Consider the following 23681-nt stretch of genomic DNA (forward strand, 5'->3'; position numbering starts at 1 on the left):
GTGAGACTCCGAACCTCTACGTCGATAATGAATCCGCCATCAAACTAGCCAAGAACCCGGAAATGCACCGACGAACAAAACACATACGGATCCGGCACTTTTTCGTCAGAGAAGTCGTACAGGAAGGACTAATTGACATTCAACCTATATCAACGGACAACCAATTAGCGGACATGTTAACAAAACCACTTCACAGACCGAAGCTATCAAACCACATGGATGGAATTGGACTAAAGTGATGACGACTAAAGTGCACTCTTCAATGAGGGAGAGTATTGAGACATTGAACTCTTGCACTCTATATTATTATTACCATTATTATATATCGATTGTTTGACCCTTATGTTATGCCCTGTGGCAACACTATTCACTATGCAATTGTTTTGTTATTTTGTTTTTTCGTTTTCGTTTCTTTCTTCCTCACTGGTAGAATAACTATCAATGGCGTAAGGTGACGAAATGTTGATTACTGAACGAATAAAGTGATACAAAGCGATAACCCAGTCCATTCCTTAAAATCTCAACAGGGGTATCCGACATAATTCATCTTATTAGACGGACCAGGCCTCTATCTACTTAATAAAACTCTAACACTTACTAACTGACAACACAGCGCACAGCCATTAATGATGCAGACATCTTATGATCGCCAGACCGTGTTTTCATTTATTTTGCAAACAAAAATCACTCCATTTGGTGACAATAACCAGACAATTTTCTTTTATAAAATGGTTTAATTTTAGGTTGACATGAACTTTTCACCACGTTTTATAGACTTGTTTGATGAACGCTCAGATACTTAGTGTAGAAGTTAAACAGATTTTCCAATACGCTTAATGATTTTTTTGCTATTTTGTCAATTTTATAAATTATTTAATTTAAATATTGCCGAATCAATTTTAGTCAGACTGATAACTGTTTGATAATAAGCCCTGAAGCTACATTTTTTTTTGTGCTTGTAAGTAGGTCTGGCAAAAATGCACATTTGAAACAGGGAACAAATGAAGAAAATGGCGATAAAATAATTTAGAGAAAAATGTATTTTAAATATTTGTGAGATTTTAAATTCGGAAGAAATATTCCTTGAGTACCTTAGGGGTGCACTAAGGTCAGATTTGTTGAAATTTCATCCGTTAAGGGGTGAAAAGGGGTGGTAAAGTTTGTGTATAAATCGAAATACCAGTCACTGGCTCACTCATAAAGAATTCTCAGTAACTATTAGACCTACAACATAAAATTTAAAAAAAATATTCCTGTTGCTAAGTAGACATCCGTTTAGAATTTTTATTTTATTTTTTCGAAAATCAGCTCCCAAGGAGGTGTTAAAATCAAAATTTACTTATTTTTTAACGTTATTGCATTTTTGAAGCTTTCTATTTGTCCCGGCGAAGTCTTTTACATTTTAATTCTGTACTCAGTTTCAGATCTTAATCAGCTGCCAAGGCAGATTGTGGGGACGTTAAAGATTAAAAAATATCCCAACTGTAAAGTATGTGTCCTACAGACTTGAAACGCAGCAGGGATGTTCTTCATATTACACACTCAATAAATGAGCACGTGGTTTCCCTAAAACCAGCCTCCACGGAGGGTTGTGGGGTTGTTAAAAATAAAAACTTCCTTTTTTTTCAAGTATATGTCCTAAAGACTGGAAATTCAGCAGTGCTGTACCTACCTTATATTACACAGCTCCCAGTGAGAGTTTCTGGGGTGTTGAAATTAATAATTTCATTTGTTTCAACTATGCGTCCTACAAAATTTTGGGGAGTGTTAAAGATACAAATTTCCCTTTCTTCAAGTATACTTCCTACAGACTTGAAACTATGTAGGATGTTCCTTACATTACATGGCCATAAAGTGAGAGCTAAGTTTTCTGAAAATCAGCCCCCAGGTGTGATTTAGCCCGGGCAATGCCAGGTAATTCAGCTAGTACATGCAAATTTTTTTTAATTTTTTTTTTTTAATTTCCTAACCTAAATTGAAACTAAGTGTATTTGGGAGGGGTCTGGGTTAGGGATAGACTCTAAGTGCGTCTGAGGCCGAAGCCTATACGCTCTAATCATGCAGGGTTTAAGCCATGCGGGAGAGGGTGCATGCATCGTGTGCTAGGAGGGGATTGGCCAGCTATGGCAGCAATTGGCGCCATGACTAACTCCCCTCACTGACTATTCTAGACTAAAACTAGATTAGTTGGGACCAGGTAAAACCTGCATAGACACAGGGAAAACCCTTGGCACTTACATGCGGGATGCAAAATTTCATGCATTATTGACAAGCAGGTTGATTACAGGAAACAGAAGGATGGTTTCGGAAGAAGAGTTGGACAGAGTATAAAATATCTACTAAGCAAGGGCGGGCACTTGGACATTTTAGTCCACATTGGGGGTTTTGGGCATAACTGGTTGTTAGGGGGCGACTATCGTCGTTTCCCGCCAGGCTGCCAAGTACATGCAATTATACGCTAATGACTTATAGTATTCAAAACGTTGATTATCCTAGTTTCCGGGGGGGGGGGGGGGTTCCTATGCGTGGAACATATAACAAGAAGACCAATATAAGTGACAAACATCAGTTGCTGAACTAGCACTTAAAATTGCTTGACTATTTTGTTTTCAGAGTTTACATTTATATCAAAATACTGCAGCGTTGAGTGCGAAATTTTGTTTGTAGCCTCGTTTTTACTCACATCTCTTAAATTAGCGTTCAATATCAAGCGTATTTGACCGTTTCTCCCGAGATTCCCATTTTTTTTCAACAGTTAGAACCTTGGGTTTAATTAACGAGTCATGATACGTAAGCTTTGATATGCTTCTTTCTGATGTCATCGGTCGTTTGGGAATCGTTCGCATTTAGGTAATAAAAAAAAAGTTTGTAAGTCAACAGTAGTTGGCACAAAGTTACTGGGATACGAAATCTTCAAATAAAAAAAAAAATTCTTGCCGCCATCGTCTTGATTCGTTATAACTTCCTCAAACGATTGCAGATCAAAGAACGTCTGCCAGGGCATAAAATAGTTCTTGCAACCGTGCGGTGGGATCGTTACTTTGAGCCGGATGTTGTTAGGAAATTCGGTTTGCGAACGGGAAGACTTCTCCGCCATGTTATTAAATCATGCCAAACACGATTCCAAGAAGTACACATAAAAAAAAAGAACGAAAGAAGAGGGGAGTAAAACTCACACCCTAGAGATTTCTGATTAAGTACCCGGACATCTCGGCTCGAAAGGAAAAGTTTTAAGGTTTGGTTAGGATGGGGGGAAAAAAATCAAGAAGGGAGAGGGGCGGAGGGGGGAGAGGGTAAAATTTGGGTAATTTAATTTCATGTTCGTTTGAAAAGAGATTCGTGGGGGTCTTACTACCCCCACATCCCCCTTCTCGCCATGTTTGAGTTTTAATATGGCGTTTATTCCCTTCCGGTCGGGGCGCCAGGGTGCCTCTGGGGGCGAGAGTGGGCGAGGATTTGCGAGCGGAAAAGGGAAGAGTGTGTTTGTTGGGCTGGAGGGGGGAGTGGGGGGTTAAAGAAGGTTTGCAAAAGGGGGGAATGAAGGCGAGAAGGGGATTGGCTTGATGGACGGGATCAAAGCCCCAGGCATCAAACGTGCCTTGCCCCCCTTTCCCTACCCCCCCAACCATAGCCAATTTGCTACTGGTAATTTTTTTTTCCCTTCAGGGAGAGACCAAGGAAACTAAAAAAAAAAAAACCGTTTTCTTTCACGCAGCGTAATATTTCCTTCGGACATAGGTTAATGAAAAAAAAAAAATTCTGATCAGGCGTCAATGAGTTCTGCCAAGCTTTTCATCTGCTTTGATATATCATTCGCTGTTAAAATGAAAAGAAAAAAAAAATCCTTCGTCTTTGAAGAATTTGTTGGGAAATCCAGCCGAGTTAGGCGCTTAGTGGAACGAACTTAGACGGGACGATAACAAGATTCAATTCACTTCCCTCCCCCCATGCTTTTCTCGTTCATTTGAAGTCGTGTAAATGGTATTGCATAGGAGGCTTTGACACACCCCACTTGTTTTCTTAGCTCCCTCAAATCCAGCCAAATAGCAGGGGAATATATATATATATATATATATATATATATATATATATACATACATACACACACACAAACACATAACTTCTCTTGGACTACCTGCGCATTGCATCGCTAATAAAAGGCAGGTGTACGCATTTGAAACTGGAGTTGAACAACAAATTATTTTTTTGGCAAATAAAATTGAAAGTTTTTTTAAGACGGGACAATAAGCGTTTGGCTAATGTTTTAGTGAAAAAAGTTACAGAACCGTAGGGAAAAACTTTCGCTCTCGTAAAATTATTTCTTTGGTGTGATTGGGGGTGTAAACAAACGTTAGGAAGCAAAAACATTAAAAAATAATGATAATGAAATAAAGGTGTCACCCAATTATTTCAATGAAATTATTTACAACCCCGATAAATTTGGTGATTGTTAAATAAATACGTTCAATGAAAACATGATACATATACTTGGTAATACACATAAAATAATTTCTATATTATTTGTAACGAGATGTGTATCCGGTTTCACATGGGAAAATTAAGATTTTTTTTTTAAAGCGATAGGTTTTATTTAAAAACCACTGTTAAATGTTGGTACCTAAATTATTGTCAAGTTACAGTTAGTTTTTTGTATCCGGCTTACAAATAAAAAAATTATTTAACCAATACCTTGTTAGCATGACGGTATGGACAATTACAGAAAGTCTGGGTTGAGATACGTTTCTTGAGTCCACCACCACCGCAGATCGAATCAAAACACTCATTATAAATTATTTAAGGGCATTTTCATGGACAAACGCATTACCGGTTTCCACTGTATGTATGTCATAGAGCAACCACAAGAATGGACAAGTTAGATGAATACACAACAAAACAGAAAAAAAAAAAAATCAAAACAAGCCGAACAACCAATGCCAATAGTTAAACATTGACTAATTCATTCCATGGAAATATCTGTGCTGTCCATTCAGCTTTCCTGCCCATTTTTGTGGTTTCCTTATGAAATACAGCGCTAACATTAACGGCGTTTTTCGATAAAAAGAAATGTGTTAGATCAATCTCCCCGATTGCAAAACTCATTCCAAGAACTTGCTAAATAGAATTTTGAAAACCAACTTATGAAGAAATTTAATAAAAAAAACCATCTTTGATTCATTAGTTCTCAGGTTGTAAGAATATTTAGCTATCATGATTTAAATTTTGGCCTTTGTCAATAACCAACACAAAAACAGCACAAAGTTTATAATACAATTTATTTTATTCCGAACTTTAATCGAAACTGCAGTGTTAATAGCCACACGAGACTGCCATAAAGTAGGAAATATAAGAATAAAAATTTGTGTGCAAGTGAAATATGGCGCAAAGAAAATTTCACAATTGTAACCAACATACGATATTGAATGAAGGGTTCTCCCATGTCTGTTGATCCCGGGCAAGGTGGTGAGTTGGGGGGGGGGGGGGGGGGAGGGGGGGAGGAGAACGCTTGCGCTTGAGAAAGTGTGACTGTGAACACGGGTTTGATGTCAAAACCATGTCTTACGGAAAACTTTCTCTACATTTTAAAGTTTTCTACTTATTGCATGCACGTAGACCAAAATATGGACAGTTTACACCATACAAGCACCGTATCAACATAAGATTTGCTGGTTAAAATCACGTGCAAAACTGTCGGGTCGAGTGATCATATAGATTAGCGCCCCCCCCCCCCCCGATTCTTGCAATGGGGAAGACTGATTTAAAATATATTTTTTTCCTTGGAACATTCCATTGCTGGTTTCACTGTATGCCATAGATAAAGCCCAATAAAGAACAAAAAAAAATATATGAATCAGGAATCAGCACAGGAATCAGGCTGATCTTTTTAAATAAAAACAGCTGTCCAGCTTCAACTTCAAAGATCTACCTGCCCTGGGAAGCAATCTAGACCATGAGTCGTATTATGTTTTTGACATTCTTTTTCCGTAACGAACCTGCAGTCGAAGTTTTTCGGTTGAATTCATACTTATTCTGTATAAATATTTGTCAGAGATTGCATGCGGGGAAAACAAGCTACATAACGCTCTCTCTCTCTCTCTCTCTCTCTCTCTATATATATATATATACACATATACATATACATATAAACACACACACACACTCAGCTGGAATTTGCAGTGGAATCTGAAAATACGAGGCTAACGTCTCCTTATCACATGCCCTGTTATCGCTGTTCTCTCGCTTTGCGGTTTCCGTTGTTCCTCAGTTTGATGTGGAGGGGAGAAGTGCCGGAAGAGGGAAGTCATTAGGGACAGAACAGTTGCGTTTGGACGGCCTTAAGTTTTATCAGGGATTATTATTTTTTTAATTAATCAAGGGTACTGGCTAACGATCTTTAACTCTAGAATAGGGATCTTTGATTGTATCGAACCATTTCGGGTTTTGGTGTGCAAGGACTTTAATAGCGTTTTCCAATGAAAATAGTATCGTTTGTAATTATTTTCGTGGTTTAGTTACTTGTATCGAAATAACACTAAAATTAAGCTGATCATTATTAATTAATATCTGCTGGTGACATTTCAGCTCGGAGCGACACTTCTTACTGACACACGTAAACATTTACTTTGCCATCAGCCTGTAAGTTGATGCTTAGTTGCGTCGATTAAAAATAAATATTAAGTGGTTTATAGATTACTTTATTTAAACATGAGCCCCATTTCTGTGGATACAAACTAAAATTTTTCACACTTATTAAAATTAAAAACATAAAAAAACTTTTTGTTAAAATTAATTTGCACTAAAAATCGTGGACAGTTGAAACGAAAGCAGAAATCGAAAAATTACACATTTTTAGTCAGACAGGAATGAATGAATGTATGGATAACAAAAAATAATAGTCGATGACTAACACAACTGGATTAAAATAATTAATATTTTTAAAAATAAGTAAAAAAAATCAATAAAAAACATATTTTTTTTTAATTTTTGGGGCCAAAACACAAGCACTAAAAATAAAAGAATAGAGATCAATACGATTAAGCTTTATTTATGTATTATATATAATTACAGCCAAATTAACGGAAGTTACTTTTTTGAAGTGAGATTTAATATTCACTAACCTATAACGTGATAGTTTTTATTTTACGTAAACGTAAATGCTAACTACGAACTCGAATTTTGTTGAACAACAAAGTTGCGCCTCTCATCGATTGACTTAGGATGTAAAAATCTCCGGTTTGATTGCTGACATGTCGTGGGATATGTAGAAAGTGACTCTCTACTTTCCTTACCTCACTGGGTAATTATCGTTCAAACCAACCTGTGAGTGACGCGAAATACTTGTCGGACATCAAAAAGGAACAATTTCCAAGGCAACGGCAAAGTTCCTAACCAAACGCGTTTCGCCTGCAAAGAGGCATTCCGAAACACACCGAATCAGAATAGTTTTACTCGGGTTATTCGTCAAACCTCTCGGGTTAGCGGTTATCTTCAACTTCACTCTATTTTCACTTGTCTGCGGCAAGGTCATTTTCAGATTCGAGTTGCCCTAAAAACTGACTGCCCTCACCAGCCTAGCTTGAAACCCGAGCAAAGGGGAAAGAGATTTTGTTTCAAAACTTTCTCCCAGCTGACGTATTTCAAATGAGTTTCTGATTAGTTTTTAAATCATTCACTTGGAATATGTTCCAGTAGTTTCTCCGTCAAACACTTTTGAAATCCGTGATCGTTTTCTTCATTGGCAGTGCGTGAATGATTCCCCCGAGACCAAAGTGGACTTCGAAACCACACGCTTACCAACTCGAAAATGAAGTAAATGTTGATTAACAATGGAAAAATAAGCAATGAAAACCACATTAACTTTTCGTTTAAATATAATTATGGACAAGTTTTCATGTAAATAAACTGTAATAAAATATCTAACATAACCTATTATTACTGCACTCGCCGACAGATGCTACTTTTTTTAATAATAAGTATAAGAATAAATAATTGAAATATTACTAGTAATCAGATTATTAAAATACAAGAATAATTAATCTTTATTGCCGAAATTGTTGTTGTAAAAAGCCATGAAAACCACATTAACTTTTCACTTCACTTTATAAACAGTCGACGAAACAGTTCACGTGTAGATGTAAGTTGTGTGCTGCCGCTGTCTTTCTTCATCTCGGACGCATAGGCCAATCGAGTGGAATAGAGATAAGTAGATGCGGCGCAAGCGTAGAATGAGCGTAACGGGACACAGCGTAACGGACACTTTTTCGTGCGTGCAGCCGGCGTTCATCGATTTATTAGACGTCACGTCAAAAAGTGAGCTAGGCTTTCAGTATTCGCCAGAGACGTGTAACATCTAACCTTGATAACGAGCCAATACATATGTTCTCGTGTTCCAAATACATTTGGTAGGAGTAATTTCGTGAATGGAACGGAAGTATCATCGAACGGAAATGTGTAATCAACGGCTGCCCTATGTGGCGGATGGCACCAACCAAAGTTCACAAAGCCAAAGGGGAACTTTCCAGTATGGCTTTTTAAAGAATTTTAACAAGATGCATAGTATTTTAATAAAATTCATTATCGAAATTAAGGTCTAAAGCCGGGGATTTTGTATTTTTTTAAAAGTCTTTTTCCCTTTTATCGGAGCCGTTCATTTATATAGTTTAACACAGCTCTCTGCAAATCGAATGATTCTTTAGTCGACGTAGCTGCTCCCGCAGCGAATTCTAGCGGCGAGTGCGAAAACTACGCGTGATTCACGTCAAGAAATGCAGTTGAAAACCCTATTTTCTTGTATGTGTATCAAAAATCAATCACAGACGGAGAAAAAAATTCACCTTTTGAATATGAATTTGACCCTACATCATTTTCTCGAACTCTTTTCTTATTAAAATTCTCGGCATTATTTTTAAGAATCCTGCGTTAAATTCTGTGTCCAATTTTTGTATTATAAGTTTATTTTCAACATGAGGACACATAGATTTGCTTGTTACCGATGTTAGACGTTTGTACATTACTGGCGAGAACTGAAGACTCGCTCAAATTTGTTTTATGGCAACTATTGTAAACTAGCAATGCAGCATATCCATGAAATTATTTTTAAAACGAATCCATTACTTTCAAAACGGATTTCAACAAACACACTTAACACGCAGAAGTGACATTACAATGTTTTCCTGCGTAATGTATACGGCGCGCAAATGTTATCATTTCCCCATCGACACTACGTCACCAACATTACCAGCTTTGAAAACGAAAAAGACTTCATTTTTGACGTGACAACGTCTAATAAATCGATGAAAGCCGGCTGCACGCACGAAAAAGTGTCCCGTTACGCTCATTGTACGCTTGCGTCGCATCTATCTCTCTTCCACTCGATTGGAACAACCATCGATTTTACTTTTTCGAGGCACATTAATCTTGAAACACTCCCATTCGTTTCCTACATTTCCTATCATCGTCCTATCCTTAACAGAATAACACAGATTGGAAGAACTTAAATAGCAAACATGTTTAAAAGTTATAGTTAAAATAATCTCTTCGTTAAAGTAATAAACATATTTGAATTAATGAGTGCAAAAATAAAAGTAAATTTATCAATTAAATTGTTGATTTCATTTCACTCATTCTTTGTATCCATACAAAATAGTGATAATTCAATAAAAATGATTCAATTTTATTCATAAAAGTGTGCAATCATTTCATCAATGTTTTGTTATGACGTCACGTTAAACTATCGTCCGTAAACCGACTTTACAGACAAACAATTTTTTTTAAGTCGAACTTTTAAAAGATACATTTATCTGGATCAGGCAAGAGACTGTTCGTATTTGATCGAGCTTGGGAATGAACACGAAGATTTTTTTGTTGTAGTGATTAAGATACGTACTGGTTTTTTTTTAAAAAGAAATAAGGTTGGTACGTAATATGAAATCAATCACCCCATTCTGCCTCGCAAATAAAATTATGTCGTTTTCACCGGGGGGTTTTGAGGTTTTCGGAGGAATATTTTTTTCCAAACCGGCTGATTTCCCCCGTTTTCCGTATTTTTTCTCGGTCTGCGGTGACCGCAGCAGTTGCTGAAAATAAAGATTAAAAAAAAAAAAATGTTTTCAAATAATCTCGAAAGCAGTGCGTGTTGGGGATAGCGAGCCTGTAGGCCTTTCAGTGGTGGATCTGGCGGTTATCCCGTCCATTTCCCGTAGCTGCCTTTGATCCCGAGGGAATTCCAGGGAACTAATCGTGCCCGAAAGCCTTTCTAAAAAAAAAAAAAAAAAAAAACTTCCTTTCTCTTCTCTTTATCCCCTTCCTTCAATCCTCCTCTCCCTTACACAACACTCACATCCACAGCACGAACAACAACCACCTCACAGGTTACTTAGGATCGCAACTTGACCACTCGCAGGTGAAGGAGAGCCAAGTCTCTTCGAAAGCCACCCATATCTTAAAAAATATATATAATTAAATTAGACACAGTTTTGTGTATCGAAAGAAGGGCTACAACAAGAATCAAAGAACGCACCAGAAGTCTAAAAAATAATTATATACACAGATCGGCCGTAGCAGAACATTATTCCATCTACACAGACATAAGTAAATTCGAAACAATAGCAAACGCAGAAAGCTACAGGAAGAGGACAGTTATAAAAAGCCAAACAAACATTAAAACACCCAAAACTAAATCAAACAGAGATGATGTCTACAGGCTAAGAAATACAAAGGCACCACTTATATATATATATAAAAGCAAAATAAAGAACCTCAACGAAGAGCAAGTGGAGAGAAGCCACACGGGATCTAACCTCAAATGACGCAAAAATAAATGAGAACAAGCTCGATATTATTGGCTTACGCAGAAGCCAATAGCAGGAAAGCCCTTCTCTTATTGGCTGACACGTGAGCAAACAGTAAAAGGCCTGGTGGTGTGGGGGCACTGTTTCCGGGCACCCTGAAATAAAAAAAAAAACCCTTGCGGTGGTCATATTGTAACGGTAAAATGGGAAATAATAAAAGTTATCCCACGCCCCTCCACCCTGGGAATTCTACATATTTTCACACACACACAAACACACACACGCACACATTTATATTTGCCTTACCTCCTTCTAGCGCTCAGTTGGTGTCTAAAACCTGTTGTTGACATTGATAAATTTAGGCAAGGTCTTCCAAAGAACGTTTTCTTTATTGTTTTCATACTTTATATTGTGTCCATGAATATCTGCGTCATCAGTTGCCAATATAACAAATTTAGTTATACGTATTTTGTATACATGCCTCTTTGTTCCGTTCTCTGATTCTCCTTTCTGCCCCCAGATTATCTGTTATGCCCACGGATATAAAATTGAGCATGACAGTTCGTATAGCAGTAGAGAGGAATGAATTCTTTTTTTCTCACAAACACGATACTTAATGTGCTAATAAAATGTCACCTTTGTTGTCGACAATGCATCTGCATTTATGTGTAGAACTAAACATATTGTCGTAATTTAACTAAATACTCAAATACAAGAACATTTCAGTAGTGGATTCTAAATTATGTAATATGGGAAACGGATTTTTGATATTTTATTTTCTATACTTCCCTCGCAAAATATTCATCATATATATATATATATATATATATATATATATATATATATATATACATACACACATTCTGTGCAATTTTTGAATTAATGAAATTAAAAAAAAATCCTTTAAGGCTAGAATATAGTAACATTAAATAAAAAATATATATAAGAGAATTGGAGTCAGATTTAATATAGGTCTTTTTATGATATACATAACCATTAAATTACAAGAAATTAGTCACTTTATCGAAATAACTCACAGCAATAATTGTGCTCATTTAAAGCTAAGCTACCAAAATGCTAACACTTTATTTTTTATTTTTTATTGATTTCTTAGTTATTTGATATTTTGAGATATTCTGATTTTTTTTTCACTGAGACAATGGAACAAGAATATTTTAACATAATAGTAATGTCAATGATTCTTATGTTTTTAGTGAGATGAAACCAGCTCGCTTTTCCATTCAAGAGGAGTGCAGTTTATATTAAGAATAATTTGTTTATCCAAGAATAAGTTATGGAAACTCATTTACTAATACATGGGGGGGGGGAAGAATTAAAAATATTTCCAACAAACTGGAATAATACGCCCTAGAACCTGTGGTATTGGGACAAAAAATACCTTTCTAAACGATTTAAATTTCATAAATACATTTAATAAATTAAAAAAAAAACAGTTATAAAACTATTTTAAAACCGTAATTTAACATTTTTTTATTAATAAAAATGCGTATTTAAAGTAAATTATTGTAAGGTTTATTTCACGCTGGTTGTTGGTATTATTTCACTACATGGTTGCGGTTATCCGAGGGGGGGGGGGGGGGGGGGTAATAAGCAAAGAGGTTCAACCTGGTGGTGAAATCTCTCTCTAATTTCATACTCCTTGGTTGCGGAGAGCGCTTGTGGCTTTTCGCTAGTATCCGAGGACGGGAAGTCTTCTTTTTACAGACGAGAGAGCCACACCCGAAGTTCCCCGAAGTTCACGCTCGCTTTTTTTTTCCGTTCTATCTCATTGTATAAACCGGTGTGGCATTAAATTTTGCGGTCGATTTGGATAGGTTAGCTGCATTATAAATACTTTAAATCATTGTGGATGGTTGGTTATATTAGGTAAGTATAGCTAAATTAAAAATCCCGTAAAATAAATTTATGGTTGTTTAGCAAATAACCTTTTAATATGTAGCTATCCATGGCTAGGAAACCGTTTACATGATTTCACAAGTATCTTTAATGTAGCTATCCTAACCAAATCAACCGTCCACAATGTTTTAAAGTTTTTATAATGTAGCTTACCTAACATAATTGACCATTAGTTATCATGAGTTACAATGAACCAAAAAAAAAAAAAAAAAAAAAAGAACGAAGATGCACGATCGGTAGAGACCTGTAAAATTCGCGGATTCATTTCGCGATAGGATAGAGTCCAAATACTTTTGACATTATTTTGCTTCAGTGATTGGGCCACAGTTTATCTGAAGGACTCTGGGCCAATGAAAAATCTTTAACAGAAGAATTAGCGAATCACGATCATTCCAGTCAACAGGTGTTACGAGTCGGTAACCAATCAGCAGATGTAATTTTCACGAGTGCATAGGGGATCATGGAGTCTATCCTTTAGGGATTTGGAATTTTACAGGTCTCTAACGATCGGGCGTTTGGCTCTCTCGTCTGTGAAAAGAAGGCTTCCCGTGACCGACAGCCCCAATGGCGGTCGGGCTCTCCCGATTGGCGGCGGGCGAGAACCAACCGAGACGCCGCACGTAACCGCTGAACGCCGAACACGGCGAAACCCGTCCGACGATCGTCATTCCACGACCGGGAACTCCTGTCCGCGTGTTTCATTTCATTTCATTTCATTTTGTCCAGTAAATACAGTATATAGTCTATGTTTGCACATCACCGTATTGGACATGTCTATACAATTATTTACAACAAATAATTAATTTTCACATTATAAAAACAAATTACAAATTGATATTATAAATAACAAATTTATAACAAATTTATAAAATAACACTAAAGTACTAATATTTAAAACACATTTAGCTAAAAATTATAAAATAATCATCTTATAATCTATGTAAATTTACTGGCATAAAATTCTTCTAAAGAATAAAAAGAATGAGGTTTTAAAAGATCTTTAAGTTTATATTTAAATTCTTTAGGTTTTGCAAAACAAAGATTTTTTAATTGTGAAGGCAATTTATTAAACAACAAAATACATGAATTATAAGCATTTTTCTGGAAAATTTTTATGTTACAATTAGGTTGATGTAAATTTATACCACTTCTAGTAAAATGTGTATGTACCATATTATTTTTAAGAAAAATATTAGGATTATTTGAAACAAAAATTAATGAAGAAAAATGTACTGAGATGTAACAGTTAATATTCCTAAATTAGAAAACAAAAGACGACAAGACCCTCGTGGTTTGGTTTTGGTAATTATTATAACGGCTCTTTTTTGAAGAAAAAAAAAATTATTTTACTATTAGCTGGTACTGCCCAATTCATAATACCATATGACATCAATGAATGAAAATATCCATAATATACCTGAATAAGCGCTTGAGTGGATAAAATGGAAGACTCGGAAACAACGTTCCACGGGCCTACACCAACGATGACGTCACGCGGGGGGGGGGGGGGGGGGGGGGGATAGGTGACGCCAACGTCTCCTCAAAGACCCGTTCCACAACGGCACGCAAAACGGAGACGAATCTTCCGGAACATTCCACCGTCGCGTCCGCTGCTTCCACTATGAACGGCGACGTAACAAATGGCAACCAATGAGATTGCATTTCAAGGATACCGAATATTAATTTAATAAAAAATAATACTCTTTAGAGATCATAGCACGGGCAGAATTCACATATATAATAAAAAAAAGGGGGGGGGGGTTTGTCTGTAAAGTCGGTTTACGGATGATAACTTTACGTGATAACGTCATAAGAAAACATTGATAAAAAATTGCATACTTTTTAATTTTCAAATATTATTTACAGTTTTTGCAAATTTAATTTAAATAATTTGTTTAAACATATACACGAACAATTAGTTATATATATAAACTGAAATCCAATCAATGTCAATAAATTGTTAATTTGAAATGACGAAATTGGACAAATAAATCAAATTTTTTAAATTGCTGCTTTTAAAAAGCCCGCCTTAACCTGTTTGATATTATAGAAGATTTTCTCGCACAGTGGTTGGCCAGTTCTTGCACGCTCGGCTCAGGTGGAACGTGACAATGAGTCATGCTTTTTCGTGCGTGCAGCCGGCGTTCATCGATTTATAAGACGTTATCACGTCAAAAAAAAACAGCAGATTAATATAACACTAGATAATATTGTACTTTGAACAATTTTTAACGTATTTAGAACGTAAATAAAAGTGGCTACAAAAGAACAACGTAAACGGAAGAGCTCAGCGTTGCCGAACTCTCATCCGTGCGGGTCCGTCTCCGTCTGCTCTGATCCGTAAGATCAATCTCCGTTTACGTGAATACGTCTGTGGTTGGGGTGTGAAGGCTGTGACTCGCAACTCCCACATGTCGGGCAGACAGCATTCTTGCCTTGTTAGCAGGCGCAACGTGCTAATGCCCGGAATACAAAATCAAAAAACCCACTCTGCTACCCGGATACTACTGATTACACGACATTGACCGTCGTCTGACGTACGCCAATGGATTTTCTTTGAGCAACTTCAGTTTCATCAACCGATTCATTCTAATCACTGCCCCGCTGTCGTCTCATAATAACAACCGGTGCGACGTTCAGATAAGTTCCAGGAAGGCAATGTGTTCCAAGAACAGTTTGACCGACATCGGACATCTCACGGCTATTACTGCCATATTATATTATATACACAAGGGATGGGCAATTTGAAACCTCAATCAATCGAATACAACACAATCTTTAGTATTCGAAAGATTTTATGTTCTAGGAAAATGTTCGAAGATAAATTTTTCAGGAAAAAAATCACCTGTGTTTTCGACAAAGGCTAGCTTATTTTCCTGTTTGCTTACAACTGCAGTGATCTCAGCATTTTTGTATATCACTTCATTTAACATGTAACGAAACATGTTTGCAAACTAAAGATATAAACATGATTGTATTTATTTTAAAAATTAAAAAAAAATTATAATGTCTTGGCATTTTTAAAACTAAGTTGGAATTTTTTTTTCTCCAGGCTCTTCTGAGGTCTACATGTATATTTGGATTTGAAGCACTCATTTAAGAATTGAATTCGAGATTCGGGTTTGAGATGTGTTTATGATAAACTATCAAAGGCACACAATAAAATTAGTTGTTGCTCAAACTTTTAAATGCCTTATTTGCCAACAGAACCTTAACGGAAGCACAATAAATATGGCACGCAATACAAGAATTATGGTATACTCAGACTAAAATATGGTGCAATCTATCGTATACACGGATAAAATTTACATGTTATTTGCATTAGGCGGGAATCTTGTCTGCTGTAGTCTACCATGTTAACTTCGAGGTCGGCAGGCAGGTGTCGTTAGTTGTATTTATTTATTTTGTATAAAACTAACCTTTTGTGGAAACTTGGGAGCAAACCGAGGGACCATGTTCGAGTCAAGGTGGCTGGGCGCAGGGGCGCTAAGGGCGACACTTGCTCGTTCACCACACGCCTTTTTCGCCTCTACGTAAGGGTGAGACAAAAAAAATGATATTTCGAGAATCCAGTTCTAATGGAGCTCAAAAGTTGCGTATTTGTATGCTTATCTAAGAAAAAAAATAAAAAAAACATACGTTTGATCTTCAGTTCGTGCAAAGAGCCTAAAGTTAGGAAAATTAGACCAAAATCACTCAAATTGAACTTTACACTTAAAATATAGAGGTAAATATTTTTGGATTTAAATAGCAACTACGTACTTCATTTAGGTTTCCCGATGACAGAAATATATATATATATATATATATATATATATATATATAAATAAACACAATGCGCTTCATTTTGAGTTCGCACAATATAACTAAAATGTTCGAACTGTCGTGAAAAATAGGAAATATACCATTTTATAAACAGATGTACTGTGGTATTTGAAATTATAAAAGGCCATCTTTCTTAACAATTCTTAAATTTTAATTATTTTGTACACTTATTTTTGATGAGAGTACGACATTTAGCAGCTCTTTGCCCATTTCAAAATTTGGTTTTATGAAATGACCCAGAATCTACCACTAGAATATTTGATTTTGTTTTAGGGAACAGTTTTTTTTAAAATAATCTTAACTAATGTAGCATACATGCCCAAGCAAGAATCCATACCCCATATTATTGCGAACAATTTTTTTGTAGAGATACAGTTCCTTTCATATAATTAAACAAATTTACTAATAACTCTTTATTTTTACACGATTACTTCAGTTTCATTAACAAAACATATGTTTACAGTGTATTGAGCATAATTTGCACTTGGCGGAATATTAACAGCATCTGTGATGCTAGTTGTATTTGCTACATTACCAATTAGGGCGTGATAAATTAAAGTTTTTTTAAAGTGAAGGACGGTGTCTTAAATTCAGATTTTTTTATATCAAATTTTGTAATGTGGATCTGGAAAACAAAAGTGCTCTAATGTAACATCTCTGTTTTCTTGTCAGCACACATTTTCTGCATACTCTGTGACAAGTTTGATGCATCGTTAAACAGTTTGGGCATGACATGGAAAATTTAAAAAAAATCAACTTCAAGTAGAGTTTTATCTTGCATAAGTGACGAACCAGTAATTGCTGTCAACCTTTCCATCATAGGAGTAGGCGTCAGCTTATACTTCGTCCAATCTATTAGCTCGCTGTAGTCTAAGGCATAAACATTTCCTGAGAGAATCTTTACAGTTCTAACAGACTTCACATTCGGATTATTAGTTAAGATTTCGGATTTAATACTCCCTGAAAATAAAAAAAATAAAAATTCAACGAATATCCTTGTACATATATTAGAGTATCATTTGTAAACAAGCGCTCAAGTCATTGTTTGACTTAAGCGGATTTTGACAATTATTGTCAAACGACAAGAATACGTATATAGCCATTACTATTCTATGGTGTGTTCTAAAAAAAGATAGAAAACGTAGCGTTATGTTATTATTATCAAGAATTTTGTCCTGGTGATGAAAATTTTTAAAAATCAAGTTCCGTCGATTTGGTACACCGGTTTTGGAAGAGTCATTTAAAGAAACAGTTGACAAAACACAGGAATGTAAAAGAAAAAAATATTTAGTAACACCTGATCGTCGTAAAAAAATATATATTACAATAGTCTTTGTCACAAAAAAGCTTGAAAAATAGTGGCGAAACATACCATTCCAAACCAGCCTATAATTCATATTGGTTTAAGACAACCTCTCTCACGTTAATATCTGGCTTAACTTATTTAACTACGATAACGATATCAGAGCTACGGCACGTATTTATTTAACAAAAAATAACCATACTCGTGCGTTGTAAGAACAAGTAAGTGACTGAGCGTAATTGACCGCTCAATTATCCCAATTGATTATTGTCTTAACGCAAATGCATTTCGCTACAGCGAAAAAATAATGCTCAAAACAACAGCATTGAAAGATTAAGGGTTATAGATAGTTTTGCGTACCAGGTTTTAATCCAAACGATATCAACATTCGCAACGACTAGTTCCCATCAAGAGCACGATCTTAACTCTTCACCAAGAAGAAGAATTTGGACAAATTTTTTGAGTTAACATGTCTCATTGGTAAAGGTCCCAAAATTAAATATTCAATTATATTTAAATATATTAATAACATTAATTTCGTGAAACATATAATTATCAGTATATTTGATATTTATAAATAGTAATATGTTCATATCTTTTCTGATTTGGTTGTAGAAAATTTTAAGAATAAAAAAAATGCTCTTACAATTCAATTAGAAAAAACCTCATATATGATCTGTAGCTCGCAGTAATATTCATAAAACAGTACTTCCAATAATTAATTATACATTATCTGCGATGTTTTTAGAATGTGCGCAAAGGCAATGAATCTTAACTTGAACACTGTTCACAGAGGAGAAAAAAAATTAATTTTAATTAATTGATTTTAATACTAAGAACTTCAAAAATACCTTTCCATTGGTGCATTCAGCCCGCCTTGACAAAGTTCATTAATAAATTTAAACTCTGGTAATTAGGTAATTACAGGGATGAAAGAGATTTTCGCACCAAAAATTGGCGCCGCTGTGCCGAATTTAATTTGTAAATGAGACGCGAAAACAATTTTTTTTTTCTAAGTAGGGAGAGATTTTACTTGCGGTAACTGCGACCAATTAAGGTAATTGAATTTTATGAGGGGGGAGGGTGATTTTCCCTTTTGTTATTTTCGCCGCTTGGGTAGGGGAATCATTTTTTGTTGCGAGAAACAGGAAATTAAGAGGGCCATCCTACTTATTGGCTGTTAGCAAGCGGGGCCTACGGAATATTGGTAATCCGATTCTTTGCCTCCACCCTTCCTCCGTACATTCTCTTTGTTACTGGCAGGCAGAGGGGGAAAAATATCACGGGGAATGTGTGTTATGGATCTTCGAACATATGTGAGCATTACTACATCGAATATGAATGTTTTGTAAGCTCAAAGTACGGTTTGATTGGTTATATTCTACTAGCTTCTTAATTTTAAATTTTTCTTAAATATGTATAATTGAATCGCTATTTACGATATAAAGTTAATGTTTGATGTGTAAACATCTTAAACCGCAGTATACGGCATTTAGCAGGAGTAAATTCGTGGAAATGGAACGGTAGTCGATGAAATGAAATATGGCGCAAAGATGGCGGGCCCACATGTAACTACATAAACCCGCATAAACGCACTTTCATCAACATTAGGTGACATACAAAAAGTATTTGTGTGCCAAACTATAAATTTACAATATAAAAACTATCCTTTTAAACTTTGTGTTACAATTATTAGTAATAAAACTTAATGGCAACTTAAAAAATACGCAATAAAATTCTGGTAAATCCTTACCTTTCATTGAAATGTATATATAGCGCAACGTTCCTCATACTATAGAGAGACAAGAAATTGTTAGCCTAAATATATTCGACGCCATGTTCAATAAATATTTCGTGGTTAAACTTTTACTGTTTAATCTTAAATGTTGAGCTTTCGTTTAAACATAAACAGCATACACAATTATACTTAGTATTATAATGTGTCTTAAAATCTTTCAGGGTAATATTATTTTAATTTACCTATTTTTCATATCTCCAAATCCTTTAATTTATTTGGTTTACCTAGGTTAAAGATAGAGCTGTAAATTCGTTTACTACTCCGCAGAAGAGGGAAAATGAATAACAACACAGGGGAAAAATAAATAACTTGTACTAAGATTGACTGAAAACAAGGACGGAAATCAGCGATAGTGGGAAAACATCTCCGTACGATATAACAACAGCCAGTCAAACACAGCAGTGATAGATCTATACGCGCAAAAAAAATTGTGTCATTCCTCCATTTTTCCCCAAGATGTCAATGTTGGTTTATTTCGACGTTAAAACGCTCCACAATACTAAAATATCAATCGTTCATCAACGAAAAATAAGCTTTTAAACACCACACGACGGTGAGACAGAATTAGTTTTGCGGTCGTACTCACATATTTTGTAGCAATTATCCAAACTAAACATTTTGTGGTGACAATACAATAATTTAGAATTGTCCATGAATGTGTTCATTAATAATAATATAATTTTGCTTTAAAAAACCTACGTTGTGTAAGATTTCTTGGCCAGAGGTTTCAGACAAGTCAAAAGTGTTGAGTTAACCAAAGTTTCGGTCGACATTGCATTCATCATCAACAGGGTGACATGTAAGTAAGTCCGCTGCGCGTGGATTCGATTGGCGGCATGGAACACCAATGTATGTAATTTTAGGGTGTTTCCAAGTACCTCATTTAACCTTAACTTTAACCTCATAAAAAAAGGACCCTGATGATAACGACTGCTAAGTTGACCGAAACGTTGGTGAGCTATTTACTTTTGACGTGGCTAAGAACCCACAAGCAAAGAAACCCCAGAACCATAATCCGTGAAGATCTACCATCCTAACTAAATACTTAGTTATTTTGTTGCATGTACACACATGTCCCACCAAATGTTTAAGACCATCAGTAGACCTGGGATGATAATGTTTTGTTATAAAGTTCTGGTAAAAATTATGTATTAATATTATGATTTTAATTACTCAGTTAAAACTTTATATTATAACTAAATAAACATTCATTATTTAATAAGTATTTGTTTAACAAAACATATTTGAAAGACCGAGAAAATATTTACTATAGTGGAAGGTTTTTTATTTTTTGAAATAATATATTTTTATATTTTTATATAGGCCTTTTCAGTCATACCTGCAGCTTTAAAAAACACTCCTTACAAGCATACGATGATTTGTTTTAAAACTTGTGTGAAGTAAAGAAAATTCCGCAAACTTATCGCAGTTGAGAGAAAAATTTTGTGTCGCCTCAAATTTGCTTTAAATAAATTTTCTAACAAAGCACCAGTCACCATTAAATATTAGATCTTAAGATATTTATTGCTGTTAAGAAGAAATTTATGATAAAGCTTTGGAACCAAATATTATTTTAGTAATTTTTTACTGCACTGTAATTTTTTTCTGTCAATGGAACATAACTATTCATGTAAAATTACAGATATTTGTAAATTTGTACATTTACCCGAAAAACAACTGTATCACTACAAAATAGTGTTCGCAGTAATACCGGGCTCAGATTATTACCCGGGAATTCATGTTGTGTGTTGTCCTATTGCCTCAAATAGTAAAACATTTTATTGAATCGTTCCCTGAAGAGCTTTCCAGTATTAACTGCGCATATTATTCAGCACGGTGAAACCAAATAAAGACAAATTATTGAATATTTGATTTTTTAATTTTTTTAAAATATCCTGAATGGAATATCAATTAAAATATAAAATTATCACCAATATTTGTAAGATATAGGTACTCAGTATTTAATTTCATATATGGAAAAAAAACATTATAATAAACGTACATTTCACACATGACAAAATAACAATAACTTGGTGTTGTACAAAGTTACAGTATCTTTCTTCTAGTGTTACAAACTCTTTCTTGGCAACTAGTTTTCAAATAAATCTTTTGTAAAAGTACATAATTTTTTTTTTAAATTTTTGTTGTCTTAAACTTTTATGGGACCTGTAATACTTTTTTTTTTGTGTGGATGAACATGTTTTTTTTTGGTTGAAATGTAAGTAGGCTTCATTGAGGCATGAAGGGCATGACAAAAGACCGGGCTTCCAATGAATGAAAGAAAAAAAAAAAGAGAAGTACGATGGACATATCGACCGCGGACCATCAAATACCCTCCCTCCCCCCCAGGAACACTCACACCTCCATCTTGCCACCCCTCACCGCAGGACGTAATCAACGCCCCTTTGTGGACCCAGGAGGCTGCGTCACTGCACGTGAGCGCCCGAGATCTGTAGCGAGAAACACGGAAGCCACGAAAACTAGGAGCGTTCCTCCACGGTTACGTCTTTATTTTTTCTGATCTTATTTTGGCATGCTGCAAGATCAAGGCGCTGACTGCCTTCTCCTATGCTTAACTACAAGGAAAAAAAAAATACCACAAAAAAATTAAAATTTTATGTAAAATGCATATATGAGATACGTTTAAACCATGGAAAAGATAATCGAATACTCAATAGTTAGACGCTATATTGTGTTATATTATTCTTATTACTTTGGTTTACAGAAAAAAAAAAACGCGTACACACGTTGGAAGTCAATTTTTTTTAATGAACTAAAATAGTTCGAAATTAATAACGCAGTTTTAGATTGACAAATAAATTATAGTGCAAAGTTAGTAATACTAAAAATTACAAACAAATTATTAAATATCATTGACGTTATTTTTGTTAAACATTATTTTCTTTAAGTAGTTAATTATAAGCAAGTATGTACTCTTCAAGCTGCCATTATTTCTTGTTAAAGTCATTATATATATTTTTAAAAGCGTTCCAATAAAGTTTCGCTACATAAAGTTTCATTTCGGACACCAATAAGTAGAGACCTGCAAAATTCGCGGATTCATTGACCTCTAGGATAGACTCCACTGTCCTTTAAATACTCGCGGAAATGACACCTGTTCATTGGCTACTAATGCGTGAGACGTCTCAACTAGGCTGTCCGTAATTCAGCACTTTCTTGGTTTAGTGTTTCCCATTGGCTCACAGTTCCCCGGATAAAATGTGGGCCAATCGCAGAAGCGGTACGAAGGTATAGTTGTTTTGATGCTAGCCTATCGCGAAATGAATCCGCGAATTTTGCATGTCTCTACCAATAAGCTAAATACGTCCCCCGATGTTCGTGGAAGTGAGATTCACGGGTGAATACAGGCGCATGCTGCATAACGCGGGTTCGCCATCTTGAAGACTTCAGCTCAAGGGCCGGGCATAAACGCGCATGCGCACTGGACTTGAACCATTACGTGGCGCACGCGCATATAGTTTCGCACTAAAATTTCAAACCTCGACGCGCTTAATAAAGTCAAACTTTAAAATAATGGTTAACACCCGTAGAGTTACTTTGAAAGGCTATCAGTACGGAACATAATGACGCCAAGTTATGTGACAGTGATTTAAGCAAGGTGCTCGTGGAAATGGCTGTAGACGAATAAATAATAGTTTAAAAAACTAAAAAACACGCTTTATATAGAAAACCAAACTAAAAAATAGAATTTAAATTTTAATAAATTTGAATTAAGAATAGTGTAAACTTTTTTTAATAAATATAAATTAACAATAGTGTATATAAGAAAAAAAATATTAAAAAAGGCGTAGGGTGCGTGGTGTCAATAGTTATAAATATTTTATTGACATATATGAGTAGAAGGATTATCATTTCGATAATATCTTAAAAAGCACCCCACGCTTTTTTAAATAAAATAATTTTTTATATACACTATTATTAATTTATATTTATTAAAATTTTTTACTGTATTCATAATTCAAATTTATTAAAATTTATTTTCTATTTTTTTAGTTTGTTTTTCTATATAAAGCTTTTTTTTTTAGTTTTT

General features: G+C 35.1%; 1 protein-coding gene across 1 annotated transcript in view; it reads right to left on the minus strand.

Annotated features, from left to right (window-relative positions):
• Nucleotides 1-23681, minus strand: part of LOC134538696 (large neutral amino acids transporter small subunit 2) — a 912958-nt gene that overhangs the window by 54141 nt on the left and 835136 nt on the right. The window lies entirely within an intron of this gene.

Source organism: Bacillus rossius, chromosome 14, assembly GCF_032445375.1.
Source record: "Bacillus rossius redtenbacheri isolate Brsri chromosome 14, Brsri_v3, whole genome shotgun sequence".
Taxonomy (NCBI): domain Eukaryota; kingdom Metazoa; phylum Arthropoda; class Insecta; order Phasmatodea; family Bacillidae; genus Bacillus; species Bacillus rossius.